General features: G+C 47.7%; 1 long non-coding RNA gene across 2 annotated transcripts; it reads left to right on the forward strand.

Moving 5' to 3' along the window:
* Nucleotides 1–729: 729 nt before the first annotated feature.
* LOC143984462 (uncharacterized) lies at nt 730–13,487 on the forward strand. 2 transcript variants are annotated; one of them, XR_013274872.1, is made up of 3 exons: nt 730–879; nt 4,336–4,492; nt 13,334–13,487. It is a non-coding gene; the product is annotated as an uncharacterized LOC143984462 (long non-coding RNA). The 2 variants fall into 2 exon arrangements; XR_013274871.1 differs by lacking the exon at nt 730–879 and adding an exon at nt 3,203–3,356.
* Nucleotides 13,488–15,814: the final 2,327 nt, after the last annotated feature.

Genomic DNA, 15,814 nt, shown 5'->3' on the forward strand with positions numbered 1-15,814 from the left:
CAGGTGAGCACTCCAGACCACTACTACCGAAAAGGAGTCGCTTCATCCTGATTGAATCACCACCTCTCAGGTGAGCACTCTTGACCACTACTTCCGAAAAGGAGTCGCTTTATCCTGATTGAACCACCACCTCTCAGGTGAGCACTCCAGACCATTACTACCGAAAAGGAGTCGCTTTATCCTGATTGAACCACTATCTCTCAGGTGAGCACTCCAGAGCATTACTCCAGAAAAGGAGTCGCTGAGCGATCGGCAGTGTTTGATCGGTTGGTTCTCAGTGTAGAGGCACCGAGGGGCAGATACAACATCCACCTAGGTAAGTATGGTACTGAAAAAAACACCCAGCATACAGGACAAGAGAAGTGGTACTGTGGAGAGTCCATGCATACAGAATAGGAACAGATACTTAGAATTATGCTCAGTATACCCAGTCACTAAAATGACCATAGTATCGTTTAATTAAATATAAAATGTATCAGTTTCCAAGCCTGAAATGTGGCGGCTGGTATGAGGTGTGTGATGTCACAGTGAGCTGCAAATCGGTTCAAACCGGACTTCAGTTGTTTGAAAACATTACTGTATTGGGAGCTGACCGAATCACATTGTCAGACTGTGTCTCCTGCGATTATCAGTGTTTTTTATTAAAATATTTTGCTATCGTACTATTATTGTATATATTGCTATTATCATTATCTCTATTAAACATTTTTATTTTTTTTCAGGTACACCGGCATCAGTCAGCACCACCATGACATCATGACGTCGGTCCCGTGGAAGACAATCCCGTCAGGAAGGCGGTGAGGCTCAAATTGCTCACAGAACAACTTCGGAGGAGACAGGAGGAGGCAGAAAACTGGAGCCGCTCTCCCCCGAAGACAGGTATGCTGGACAACACCCACCATAGTGTAACACCCTTCTTTCCAGGTGCCCTGAAAACATCATGGGGTATGCATACCAGTATCTATATTTTTTGTTATTTTCTGCTAAAAGTAGAAAATGCTTAGAAAAAAATATACTGCAGACCATTACTACTGAAAAGAAGTCGCTTCATCCTGATTGAGCCATCACCTCTCAGGTGAGCGCTCCAGACCTTACTACCCTAAAGGAGTTGCTTTATCCTGATTGAACCACCAACTCTCAGATGAGCACTCCAGACCACTACTACCGAAAAGGAGTCGCTTCATCCTGATTGGACCACCACCTCTCAGGTGAGCACTCCAGACCATTACTACCGAAAAGGAGTCGCTTTATCCTGATTGAACCACCACCTCTTACGTGAGCGCTCCAGACCATTACTACCCTAAAGGAGTTGCTTTATCCTGATTGAACCACCACCTCTCAGGTGAGCACTCCAGACCACTACTACCGAAAAGGAGTCGCTTCATCCTGATTGAATCACCACCTCTCAGGTGAGCACTCTTGACCACTACTTCCGAAAAGGAGTCGCTTTATCCTGATTGAACCACCACCTCTCAGGTGAGCACTCCAGACCATTACTACCGAAAAGGAGTCGCTTTATCCTGATTTAACCACTATCTCTCAGGTGAGCACTCCAGAGCATTACTCCAGAAAAGGAGTCGCTGAGCGATCGGCAGTGTTTGGTCGGTTGGTTCTCAGTGTAGAGGCACCGAGGGGCAGATACAACATCCACCTAGGTAAGTATGGTACTGAAAAAAACACCCAGCATACAGGACAAGAGAAGTGGTACTGTGGAGAGTCCATGCATACAGAATAGGAACAGATACTGAGAATTATGCCCAGTATACCCAGTCACTAAAATGACCATAGTATCGTTTAATTAAATATAAAATCTATCAGTTTCCAAGCCTGAAATGTGGCGGCTGGTATGAGGTGTGTGATGTCACAGTGAGCTGCAAATCCGTTCAAACCGGACTTCAGTTGTTTGAAAACATTAGTTTATTGGGAGCTGACCGAATCACATTGTCAGACTGTGTCTCCTGCGATTATCAGTGTTTTTTATTAAAATATTTTGCTATCGTACTATTATTGTATATATTGCTATTATTATTATCTCTATTAAACATTTTTATTTTTTTTCAGGTACACCGGCATCAGTCACCACCACCATGACATCATGACGTCGGTCCCGTGGAAGACAATCCCGTCAGGAAGGCGGTGAGGCTCAAATTGCTCACATAACAACTTCGGAGGAGACAGGAGGAGGCAGAAAACCGGAGCCGCTCTCCCCCGAAGACAGGTATGCTGGACAACACCCACCATAGTGTAACACCCTTCTTTCCAGGTGCCCTGAAAACATCATGGGGTATGCATACCAGTATCTATATTTTTTGTTATTTTCTGCTAAAAGTAGAAAATGCTTAGAAAAAAATATACTTCAGACCATTACTACTGAAAAGGAGTCGCTTCATCCTGATTGAGCCACCACCTCTCAGGTGAGCACTCCAGACCATTACTACCCTAAAGGAGTTACTTCATCCTGATTGAACCACCACCTCTCAGGTGAGCACTCCAGACCACTACTACCGAAAAGGAGTCGCTTCATCCTGATTGAATCACCACCTCTCAGGTGAGCACTCTTGACCACTACTTCCGAAAAGGAGTCGCTTTATCCTGATTGAACCACCACCTCTCAGGTGAGCACTCCAGACCATTACTACCGAAAAGGTGTCGCTTTATCCTGATTGAACCACCATCTCTCAGGTGAGCACTCCAGAGCATTACTCCAGAAAAGGAGTCGCTGAGTGATCGGCAGTGTTTGATCGGTTGGTTCTCAGTGTAGAGGCGCCGAGGGTCAGATACAACATCCACCTAGGTAAGTATGGTACTGAAAAAAACACCCAGCGTACAGGATAAGAGAAGTGGTACTGTGGAGAGTCCATGCATACAGAATAGGAACAGATACTGAGAATTATGCCCAGTATACCCAGTCACTAAAATGACCATAGTATCGTTTAATTAAATATAAAATCTATCAGTTTCCAAGCCTGAAATGTGGCGGCTGGTATGAGGTGTATGATGTCACAGTGAGCTGCAAATCGGTTCAAACCGGACTTCAGTTGTTTGAAAACATTACTTTATTGGGAGCTGACCGAATCACATTGTCAGACTGTGTCTCCTGCAATTATCAGTGTTTTTTATTAAAATATTTTGCTATCGTACTATTATTGTATATATTGCTATTATTATTATCTCTATTAAACATTTTTATTTTTTTCAGGTACACCGGCATCAGTCACCACCACCATGACATCATGACGTCGGTCCCGTGGAAGACAATCCCGTCAGGAAGGCGGTGAGGCTCAAATTGCTCACATAACAACTTCGGAGGAGACAGGAGGAGGCAGAAAACCGGAGCCGCTCTCCCCCGAAGACAGGTATGCTGGACAGCACCCACCATAGTGTAACACCCTTCTTTCCAGGTGCCCTGAAAACATCATGGGGTATGCATACCAGTATCTATATTTTTTGTTATTTTCTGCTAAAAGTAGAAAATGCTTAGAAAAAAATATACTTCAGACCATTACTACTGAAAAGGAGTCGCTTCATCCTGATTGAGCCACCACCTCTCAGGTGAGCACTCCAGACCATTACTACCCTAAAGGAGTTGCTTCATCCTGATTGAACCACCACCTCTCAGATGAGCACTCCAGACCACTACTACCGAAAAGGAGTCGCTTCATCCTGATTGAATCACCACCTCTCAGGTGAGCACTCCAGACCACTACTTCCGAAAAGGAGTCGCTTTATCCTGATTGAACCACCACCTCTCAGGTGAGCACTCCAGACCATTACTACCGAAAAGGAGTCGCTTTATCCTGATTGAACCACCATCTCTCAGGTGAGCACTCCAGAGCATTACTCCAGAAAAGGAGTCGCTGAGCGATCGGCAGTGTTTGATCGATTGGTTCTCAGTGTAGAGGCGCCGAGGGGCAGATACAACATCCACCTAGGTAAGTATGATACTGAAAAAAACACCCAGCATACAGGTCAAGAGAAGTGGTACTGTGGAGAGTCCATGCATACAGAATAAGAACAGATACTGAAAATTATGCCCAGTATACCCAGTCACTAAAATGACCATAGTATCGTTTAATTAAATATAAAATCTATCAGTTTTCAAGCCTGAAATGTGGCAGCTGGTATGAGGTGTGTGATGTCACAGTGAGCTGCAAGTCGGTTCAAACGGATTCAGTTGTTTGAAAACATTACTTTATTGGGAGCTGACCGAATCACATTGTCAGACTGTGTCTCCTGCGATTATCAGTGTTTTTTATTAAAATATTTTGCTATCGTACTATTATTGTATATATTGCTATTATTATTATCTCTATTAAATATTTTTATTTTTTTCAGGTACACCGGCATCAGTCACCACCACCATGCCATCATGACGTCGGTCCCGTGGAAGACAATCCCGTCAGGAAGGCGGTGAGGCTCAAATTGCTCACAGAACAATTTCGGAGGAGACAGGAGGAGGCAGAAAACCGGAGCCGCTCTCCCCCGAAAACAGGTATGCTGGACAACACCCACCATAGTGTAACACCTGTCACGTACCTAGTAGGCGAGCCCGGAATGCAGGAAGCGGCCCCTCGTAGCCCCTGGCTGAAGAACCCCTGGAGGTGGTAACAGAAGCTCAAAAGTTCAGGGGGCACAAGTGCCTGGCAGGTAGATGCTGGTCCGGATGGGCAGCAGGACACCAACAGCGAGTAGATGGAGCTGAAGACAATAGGCTGGTGTAGGCAGGCACAAGTGGTAGACTGGCTGGCAGACGGACGTCAGCGGATACAGCAGTCACAGGATATCCAACAGGTAGGTAGAAACAGCAGAGTCGGGTACAGGCCGGGTCAGCAGGTAGCGGTCAATGTGGTACAAGAGGGATGAGGCAGAGGCGTAGTCAGACAAGCAGGAGGTCGTAGGCAGGCAGCAACGGATCAGGGTCAAGGTCAAAGCCGGGTAACAGGAACCAAGGTAACAGATACGGGTATAGGATAGCAGGATCTCCGAGCACGCTGTAGACTGGTCAGCACGGGTGGAAGGGAGCAAGTGCCTTAAGAAGACTGTAGGGCGCCAAACGGTCGCACGACGAGTCAGCGTGCGTGAGTGGACGTGCGCCCGTTCGTGCCCCCACGTGCACGCGTGCGTTCGTTCAAGCCGACGCGAGTGCGTCCGATCGCTCTAGCGCGCGTTAACGGAGCACGACGGGTCTTTGACAACAAGCTTCTGTGGGTAAGTCTCTCGTGCGCAAACGAGACGCCAGGACGATCGTGACACTGCCCCCCCCCCAAAGGGCAGCCTCCGGATGCCCAACCGAGCCATCTTACTCGGATGGGAGTTCTTAAAGGCACGGATGAGTCTTTTAGCGTGAATATTAGATTCTGGCTCCCAAGAATTCTCCTCCGGGCCGTACCCCTTCCACTTGACCAAAAATTGAGTCTGGTTTCGCCTTCTCCTGCAATCCAGTATGGATTCAATCTCAAATTCAATCTCTCCATTGACCATCACGGGTTCTGGAGGGCCGGTCATCCTGTCAACGAAGGGGTCCGGGACTGCGGGTTTGAGTAGTGACACGTGAAATACTGGATGGATCCGGAAGGACTCTGGAAGCTTAAGTTCGAAAGCCACGTTATTCAGTTTCCTTTTGATCGGAAAGGGGCCCACAAATTTCGGACCCAACTTCTTAGAGGGGCAGGACAGTCTAAGGTTCAAGGTAGACAACCAGACCTGATCCCCAATCTTGAGATCCAGCTCCCCCCTCCTTTTCCTGTCAAAAACTTCTTTGTTGTGCTCTTGGGACTTGGTCAGGGTCTCTTGTAGAAGTTTGTTGTTTGATTCAAGGAAGTTAAGACGGTCCTGTACTGCTGGTACCGAACATTCAGGGAAGGTGCCAGGCAAGAACACTGGGTGGAAGCCGAAGTTCGCGTAGAAGGGGGACTGTTTGGTGGCAGAGTGGACCGTGTTGTTGTAGGCGAATTCGGCCATAGGCAGGAGAGAGACCCAGTCATCTTGGGAGAAGGAGGAGAAACAACGGAGGTACTGCTCCAGAGTCTGGTTCGTCCTCTCAGTCTGGCCGTTGGTCTGTGGATGGTAGGCTGAGGACAGACAAAGATCGATCTTTAAGGCTCCGCAGAGCGCTCTCCAAAATCTCGAGGTGAACTGCACCCCCCTATCGGATGTGATGTTAACGGGAATGCCGTGGAGTCTTACGATTTCTTTGATAAAGGTGTTGGCTGTCTCTGTAGCTGAGGGAGTGCCCTTCATGGGCAGGAAGTGAGCCATTTTGGTAAGTCTATCGACTATAACGAAAATCGTAGAATAGTTCTCTGAAGGGGGAAGTTCAACGATGAAATCCATGGAGATCATCCTCCATGGTCTATCAGGAACAGGCAGCGGTTTTAGCAGACCCCAGGCTCTTGACTTGCTGCCTTTGCTCCGGGTGCAGATGACACAGGTTTCCACGTACCTCTTGCAGTCGTCCTTCATGCGAGGCCACCAGAATGTGCGTTGGAGTAGTTCCAGAGTCTTGAATACCCCAAAGTGGCCGGCCAGTGGGTGATCATGACAGGCGGCCAGAACTGGGGTCCGAACTTCTTGGGGAACAAAGATCTGGTTCTCATGCCACAGAAGGTCATTGCTGGAGGACAACGGGATACCGGGTGGAGGCGTTAGGCCTATGGAAGCCTGCTTAATTTGGGATACCACATCCCCCTGGAGCAGAAGGAAGTTCCCCGTAGAGAGGATAGTATCTGTGGATGGCGAGCTCTCCGATTGGTTGTACATGCGGGAGAGAGCATCTGGTTTGGTATTCTTGGATCTGGGACGGTAGGTGATGTGAAATGAAAATCTGGAGAAGAAGAGTGCCCACCTGGCTTGACGGAGCCTCAATCTCTTAGCGGTTTTAAGGTACTCCAAATTTTTGTGGTCCGTATAGACCAGGATCGGGTGGGTGGCTCCCTCCAGCAGATAGCGCCACTCTTCGAGTGCGGATTTTATTGCCAGTAACTCACGATCCCCGACGTCATAGTTTCTCTCTGCCTCCGACAACTTGCGGGAAAAAAAAGCAACTGGGTGGAGTAAGGACTTGGCCCCCTGCCTCTGGGAGAGTATCGCTCCTACTGCAATCTCCGAAGCGTCGACCTCGAGGATGTATGGTAGAGCGGGATTGGGATGTTTCAGGACAGAAGCGGATATAAACAAATCTTTTAAGGTCTTGAAGGCCTCTTGTGCTTCGCTGGTCCAATGAAACTTCTGAGACTGCTTCGTTAGTCCGGTGATGGGAGCGATAATTGCCGAGAAACTCTTAATGAACTTGCGGTAGAAGTTCGCGAATCCCACAAATCGCTGAACTCCTTTTTTATCGGAAGGGGCAGGCCAGTCCTGAATTGCGGAGATCTTCTGGGGATCCATCTCAATTCCCCTTACCGAGATAATCAGGCCGAGGAACTGGATGCTCGGTTGTTCGAACACACATTTCTCGGGCTTAGCGTATAGACCGTGAAGACGGAGACGGGTCAGGACCTTTTTAACGTGTATCCGGTGATCTGCTAGAGAGGGGGAGAAAATCAAAATGTCATCAAGGTAGACAATTACAAACAGGTCAAGGTAATCTCTAAAAATGTCATTGACAAAATGCTAGAACGTGGCAGGAGCGTTACACAGCCCGAACGGCATCACCAGGTATTCAAAGTGCCCGAAGCGGGTACGAAAGGCAGTCTTCCACTCGTCACCTTTCCTAATACGGACGAGGTTGTAAGCCCCCCGAAGATCCAGCTTAGAGAATATTTTAGCAGAACCTAGTCTCTGAAAAAGTTCGGGAACCAATGGCAGAGGGTAACGGTTCTTGATGGTGATTTTGTTCAACGCCCGATAGTCCACGCATGGGCGTAGAGAGTGGTCTTTCTTTTCCACAAAGAAAATCCCCGCACCAGCTGGGGAAGTAGAGGGTCGGATAAATCCCTTTTCAAGATTTTCGTCCAAGTAGGTTTTCAGAGTACTGAGTTCAGATTCAGACAGAGGAAAAATTCTTCCAAAGGGAATCTCTGCCCCCGGGAGTAGTTCGATAGGGCAGTCGTAGGGCCTATGAGGTGGTAGGGTTTCAGCCCCTTTTTTACTGAACACGTCTAGGAAGTCGTGGTATTCTCTAGGCACAGCTTGTTGGGTGTCATCATCTGCTTCCATACAGAGGAGGGCCGGAGAGTCCCCGTTAATTGCTGGGTAACAATGCTGGAGGCAGTAGTCCGAAGGGAATTCAATTTTTCCGGTGGCCCAGTTGATACGTGGATTATGTGCCTTCAACCAAGGCATGCCTAGAATGATGGGGAACAGAGGAGATTTGATGACGTCTAGGCACAGGAATTCTTGGTGAGTCCCGCGATGACAGCAGAGAGGGGACTAGTCTCCTGAGTCACCGGTCCTGATTCTAGAGCGGACCCATCGGCCAGGTATACCGAGAGTCCCTTCTCTCTCGGTCTAAGGGGAATCTTGTTCTTCAGGGCAAAGGACACGTCCATAAACCCACTGCATGCCCCCGAATCAATAACTGCGTGGGTTGAAATAGTCCTTCCTGGGAGCTGCAAAAGAACAGGAACAGCCAGGTGAGAGGAGTTTTCAGACAGCACTGACGAAGGAACAGGTGGAACAAGAAGGCACTTACGTATCTTGGCTGGGCAGGAGCGAACAAAGTGCCCTGATTCTCCACAGTACAAACAGAGGTTGTTGACCCGGCGTCGTTGGCGTTCCTCTGGGGTCAGTGATGGACGGAGTAGCCCTAACTGCATCGGTTCCGGGGGATCCAGCGTGGCTGTGGCAGGAACTGAAGGAGCTGGGTGGGCGGAGCTAGGCACCCGTGGCAACATCCAGACAGGGCGTGCGACTGTAGAAGAACGTTCTTGGCGGCGTTCCCTCAAGCGCCTATCAATCTGAACGGAAATGTCTATCAGGGCCTCCAGGGTGTCGGGAATGCCAACACGTGCCAACTCATCCTTCAAAGGCTCGGACAGGCCCATGCGGAACTGATATCGCAGGGCTGCGTTATTCCAGTCCGTGTCAGCGCTCCAACGACGGAACTCCGACACGTAGTCCTCCACAGGCCTGCGACCTTGCTGCAGAACGTGTAGGGCTGCTTCTGCAGTTGCAGCGAGTTGGGGGTCCTCATAGAGTCTAGACATTGCCATAAAAAAGGTGTCTAAGGTGTCTAAGGATGGGTCCTTGCGCTCCAGTAGGCGATGTGCCCAGGCTTGAGGTTCGTTCGTTAGGAGGGAGATAACGAACCCCACCTTGGTCGCCTCGAGGGAGAAGGTCCTCGGTTGCAGGGCGAAGTAGAGCTCACAAGAGTTACGGAAGGCTCTAAACTTGTTCCGGTCACCCGTGAACCGCTCTGGGGTTGGTACTCTGGGTTCAGGTGGCATCATCACCACTGAAGGCGGGGCGTGGCCCCCTGGAGCAACGGGCGGAGCAGCAGATAGTGCTTGGACTTGCTCTTCCAGTCTGCCGTAGCCTTCCTGTAGGCTCTTTACTGCCTGGGTAAGACCGGCCAAATGGCGGCAAAGCTCGTCCATGGGGGAGGCTCCCTGCGCAGGCTCGGACATGGCTGACCAGTACTGTCACGTACCTAGTAGGCAAGCCCGGAATGCAGGAAGCGGCCCCTCGTAGCCCCTGGCTGAAGAACCCCTGGAGGTGGTAACAGAAGCTCAAAAGTTCAGGGGGCACAAGTGCCTGGCAGGTAGATGCTGGTCCGGATGGGCAGCAGGACACCAACAGCGAGTAGATGGAGCTGAAGACAATAGGCTGGTGTAGGCAGGCACAAGTGGTAGACTGGCTGGCAGACGGATGTCAGCGGATACAGCAGTCACAGGATATCCAACAGGTAGGTAGAAACAGCAGAGTCGGGTACAGGCCGGGTCAGCAGGTAGCGGTCAACGTGGTACAAGAGGGATGAGGCAGAGGCGTAGTCAGACAAGCAGGAGGTCGTAGGCAGGCAGCAACGGATCAGGGTCAAGGTCAAAGCCGGGTAACAGGAACCAAGGTAACAGATACGGGTATAGGATAGCAGGATCTCCGAGCACGCTGTAGACTGGTCAGCATGGGTGGAAGGGAGCAAGTGCCTTAAGAAGACTGTAGGGCGCCAAACGGACGCACGACGAGTCAGCGTGCGTGAGTGGACGTGCGCCCGTTCGTGCCCCCACGTGCACGCGTGCGTTCGTTCAAGCCGACACGAGTGCGTCCGATCGCTCTAGCGCGCGTTAACGGAGCACGACGGGTCTTTGACAACAAGCTTCTGTGGGTAAGTCTCTCGTGCGCAAACGAGACGCCAGGACGATCGTGACAACACCCTTCTTTCCAGGTGCCCTGAAAACATCATGGGGTATGCATACCAGTATCTATATTTTTGGTTATTTTCTGCTAAAAGTAGAAAATGCTTAGAAAAAAATATACTTCAGACCATTACTACTGAAAAGGAGTCGCTTCATCCTGATTGAGCCACCACCTCTCAGGTGAGCACTCCAGACCATTACTACCCTAAAGGAGTTGCTTCATCCTGATTGAACCACCACCTCTCAGGTGAGCACTCCAGACCACTACTACCGAAAAGGAGTCGCTTCATCCTGATTGAATCACCACCTCTCAGGTGAGCACTCTTGACCACTACTTCCGAAAAGGAGTCGCTTTATCCTGATTGAACCACCACCTCTCAGGTGAGCACTCCACACCATTACTACCGAAAAGGTGTCGCTTTATCCTGATTGAACCACCATCTCTCAGGTGAGCACTCCAGAGCATTACTCCAGAAAAGGAGTCGCTGAGTGATCGGCAGTGTTTGATCGGTTGGTTCTCAGTGTAGAGGCGCCGAGGGGCAGATACAACATCCACCTAGGTAAGTATGGTACTGAAAAAAACACCCAGCGTACAGGATAAGAGAAGTGGTACTGTGGAGAGTCCATGCATACAGAATAGGAACAGATACTGAGAATTAGGCCCAGTATACCCAGTCACTAAAATGACCATAGTATCGTTTAATTAAATATAAAATCTATCAGTTTCCAAGCCTGAAATGTGGCGGCTGGTATGCGGTGTGTGATGTCACAGTGAGCTGCAAATCGGTTCAAACCGGACTTCAGTTGTTTGAAAACATTACTGTATTGGGAGCTGACCGAATCACATTGTCAGACTGTGTCTCCTGCGATTATCAGTGTTTTTTATTAAAATATTTTGCTATCGTACTATTATTGTATATATTGCTATTATTATTATCTCTATTAAACATTTTAATTTTTTTCAGGTACACCGGCATCAGTCACCACCACCATGCCATCATGACGTCGGTCCCATGGAAGGCGATCCCGTCAGGAAGGTGGAGAGGCTCAAATTGCTCACAGAACAACTTTGGAGGAGACAGGAGGAGGCAGAAAACCGGAGCCGCTCTCCCCCGAAGACAGGTATGCTGGACAACACCCACCATAGTGTAACACCCTTCTTTCCAGGTGCCCTGAAAACATCATGGGGTATGCATACCAGTATCTATATTTTTTGTTATTTTTTGCTAAAAGTAGAAAATGCTTAGAAAAAAATATACTTCAGACCATTACTACTGAAAAGGAGTCGCTTCATCCTGATTGAGCCACCACCTCTCAGGTGAGCACTCCAGACCACTACTACCGAAAAGGAGTCGCTTTATCCTGATTGAACCACCACCTCTCAGGTGAGCACTCCAGACCATTACTACCGAAAAGGAGTCGCTTTATCCTGATTGAACCACTATCTCTCAGGTGAGCACTTCAGAGCATTGCTCCAGAAAAGGAGTCGCTGAGCGATCGGCAGTGTTTGATCGGTTGGTTCTCAGTGTAGAGGCACCGAGGGGCAGATGCAACATCCACCTAGGTAAGTATGGTACTGAAAAAAACACCCAGCATACAGGACAAGAGAAGTGGTACTGTGGAGAGTCCATGCATACAGAATAAGAACAGATACTGAGAATTATGCTCAGTATACCCAGTCACTAAAATGACCATAGTATCGTTTAATTAAATATAAAATGTATCAGTTTCCAAGCCTGAAATGTGGCGGCTGGTATGAGGTGTGTGATGTCACAGTGAGCTGCAAATCGGTTCAAACCGGACTTCAGTTGTTTGAAAACATTAGTTTATTGGGAGCTGACCGAATCACATTGTCAGACTGTGTCTCCTGCGATTATCAGTGTTTTTTATTAAAATATTTTGCTATCGTACTATTATTGTATATATTGCTATTATTATTATCTCTATTAAACATTTTTATTTTTTTCAGGTACACCGGCATCAGTCACCACCACCATGCCATCATGATGTCGGTCCCATGGAAGGCGATCCCGTCAGGAAGGTGGAGAGGCTCAAATTGCTCACAGAACAACTTTGGAGGAGACAGGAGGAGGCAGAAAACCAGAGCCGCTCTCTCCCGAAGACAGGTATGCTGGACAACACCCACCATAGTGTAACACCCTTCTTTCCAGGTGCCCTGAAAACATCATGGGGTATGCATACCAGTATCTATATTTTTTGTTATTTTTTGCTAAAAGTAGAAAATGCTTAGAAAAAAATATACTTCAGACCATTACTACTGAAAAGGAGTCGCTTCATCCTGATTGAGCCACCACCTCTCAGGTGAGCACTCCAGACCACTACTACCGAAAAGGAGTCGCTTCATCCTGATTGAATCACCACCTCTCAGGTGAGCACTCTTGACCACTACTTCCGAAAAGGAGTCGCTTTATCCTGATTGAACCACCACCTCCCAGGTGAGCACTCCAGACCATTACTACCGAAAAGGAGTCGCTTTATCCTGATTGAACCACTATCTCTCAGGTGAGCACTCCAGAGCATTACTCCAGAAAAGGAGTCGCTGAGCGATCGGCAGTGTTTGATCGGTTGGTTCTCAGTGTAGAGGCGCCGAGGGGCAGATACAACATCCACCTAGGTAAGTATGGTACTGAAAAAAACACCCAGCATACAGGACAAGAGAAGTGGTACTGTGGAGAGTCCATGCATACAGAATAGGAACAGATACTGAGAATTATGCTCAGTATACCCAGTCACTAAAATGACCATAGTATCGTTTAATTAAATATAAAATGTATCAGTTTCCAAGCCTGAAATGTGGCGGCTGGTATGAGGTGTGTGATGTCACAGTGAGCTGCAAATCGGTTCAAACCGGACTTCAGTTGTTTGAAAACATTAGTTTATTGGGAGCTGACCGAATCACATTGTCAGACTGTGTCTCCTGCGATTATCAGTGTTTTTTATTAAAATATTTTGCTATCGTACTATTATTGTATATATTGCTATTATTATTATCTCTATTAAACATTTTTATTTTTTTTCAGGTACACCGGCATCAGTCACCACCACCATGCCATCATGACGTCGGTCCCGTGGAAGACAATCCCGTCAGGAAGGCGGTGAGGCTCAAATTGCTCACAGAACAATTTCGGAGGAGACAGGAGGAGGCAGAAAACCGGAGCCGCTCTCCCCCGAAGACAGGTATGCTGGACAACACCCACCATAGTGTAACACCCTTCTTTCCAGGTGCCCTGAAAACATCATGGGGTATGCATACCAGTATCTATATTTTTTGTTATTTTCTGCTAAAAGTAGGAAATGCTTAGAAAAAAATATACTTCAGACCATTACTACTGAAAAGGAGTCGCTTCATCCTGATTGAGCCACCACCTCTCAGGTGAGCACTCCAGACCATTACTACCCTAAAGGAGTTGCTTCATCCTGATTGAACCACCACCTCTCAGTTGAGCACTCCAGACCACTACTACCGAAAAGGAGTCGCTTCATCCTGATTGAATCACCACCTCTCAGGTGAGCACTCTTGACCACTACTTCCGAAAAGGAGTCGCTTTATCCTGATTGAACCACCACCTCTCAGGTGAGCACTCCAGACCATTACTACCGAAAAGGTGTCGCTTTATCCTGATTGAACCACCATCTCTCAGGTGAGCACTCCAGAGCATTACTCCAGAAAAGGAGTCGCTGAGTGATCGGCAGTGTTTGATCGGTTGGTTCTCAGTGTAGAGGCGCCGAGGGGCAGATACAACATCCACCTAGGTAAGTATGGTACTGAAAAAAACACCCAGCGTACAGGATAAGAGAAGTGGTACTGTGGAGAGTCCATGCATACAGAATAGGAACAGATACTGAGAATTATGCCCAGTATACCCAGTCACTAAAATGACCATAGTATCGTTTAATTAAATATAAAATCTATCAGTTTCCAAGCCTGAAATGTGGCGGCTGGTATGCGGTGTGTGATGTCACAGTGAGCTGCAAATCGGTTCAAACCGGACTTCAGTTGTTTGAAAACATTACTGTATTGGGAGCTGACCGAATCACATTGTCAGACTGTGTCTCCTGCGATTATCAGTGTTTTTTATTAAAATATTTTGCTATCGTACTATTATTGTATATATTGCTATTATTATTATCTCTATTAAACATTTTTATTTTTTTCAGGTACACCGGCATCAGTCACCACCACCATGCCATCATGACGTCGGTCCCATGGAAGGCGATCCCGTCAGGAAGGTGGAGAGGCTCAAATTGCTCACAGAACAACTTTGGAGGAGACAGGAGGAGGCAGAAAACTGGAGCCGCTCTCCCCTGAAGACAGGTATGCTGGACAACACCCACCATAGTGTAACACCCTTCTTTCCAGGTGCCCTGAAAACATCATGGGGTATGCATACCAGTATCTATATTTTTTGTTATTTTTTGCTAAAAGTAGAAAATGCTTAGAAAAAAATATACTTCAGACCATTACTACTGAAAAGGAGTCGCTTCATCCTGATTGAGCCACCACCTCTCAGGTGAGCACTCCAGACCACTACTACCGAAAAGGAGTCGCTTCATTCTGATTGAATCACCACCTCTCAGGTGAGCACTCTTGACCACTACTTCCGAAAAGGAGTCGCTTTATCCTGATTGAACCACCACCTCTCAGGTGAGCACTCCAGACCATTACTACCGAAAAGGAGTCGCTTTATCCTGATTGAACCACTATCTCTCAGGTGAGCACTCCAGAGCATTACTCCAGAAAAGGAGTCGCTGAGCGATCGGCAGTGTTTGATCGGTTGGTTCTCAGTGTAGAGGCACTGAGGGGCAGATGCAACATCCACCTAGGTAAGTATGGTACTGAAAAAAACACCCAGCATACAGGACAAGAGAAGTGGTACTGTGGAGAGTCCATGCATACAGAATAGGAACAGATACTGAGAATTATGCTCAGTATACCCAGTCACTAAAATGACCATAGTATCGTTTAATTAAATATAAAATGTATCAGTTTCCAAGCCTGAAATGTGGCGGCTGGTATGAGGTGTGTGATGTCACAGTGAGCTGCAAATCGGTTCAAACCGGACTTCAGTTGTTTGAAAACATTAGTTTATTGGGAGCTGACCGAATCACATTGTCAGACTGTGTCTCCTGCGATTATCAGTGTTTTTTATTAAAATATTTTGCTATCGTACTATTATTGTATATATTGCTATTATTATTATCTCTATTAAATATTTTTATTTTTTTCAGGTACACCGGCATCAGTCACCACCACCATGCCATCATGACGTCGGTCCCGTGGAAGACAATCCCGTCAGGAAGGCGGTGAGGCTCAAATTGCTCACAGAACAATTTCGGAGGAGACAGGAGGAGGCAGAAAACCGGAGCCGCTCTCCCCCGAAGACAGGTATGCTGGACAACACCCACCATAGTGTAACACCCTTCTTTCCAGGTGCCCTGAAAACATCATGGGGTATGCATACCAGTATCTATATTTTTTGTTATTTTCTGCTAAAAGTAGG

This window comes from Lithobates pipiens, unplaced genomic scaffold, assembly GCF_037356315.1.
Source record: "Lithobates pipiens isolate NorthernLeopardFrog02 unplaced genomic scaffold, aLitPip1_a1.2 Scaffold_16, whole genome shotgun sequence".
NCBI lineage: Eukaryota > Metazoa > Chordata > Amphibia > Anura > Ranidae > Lithobates > Lithobates pipiens.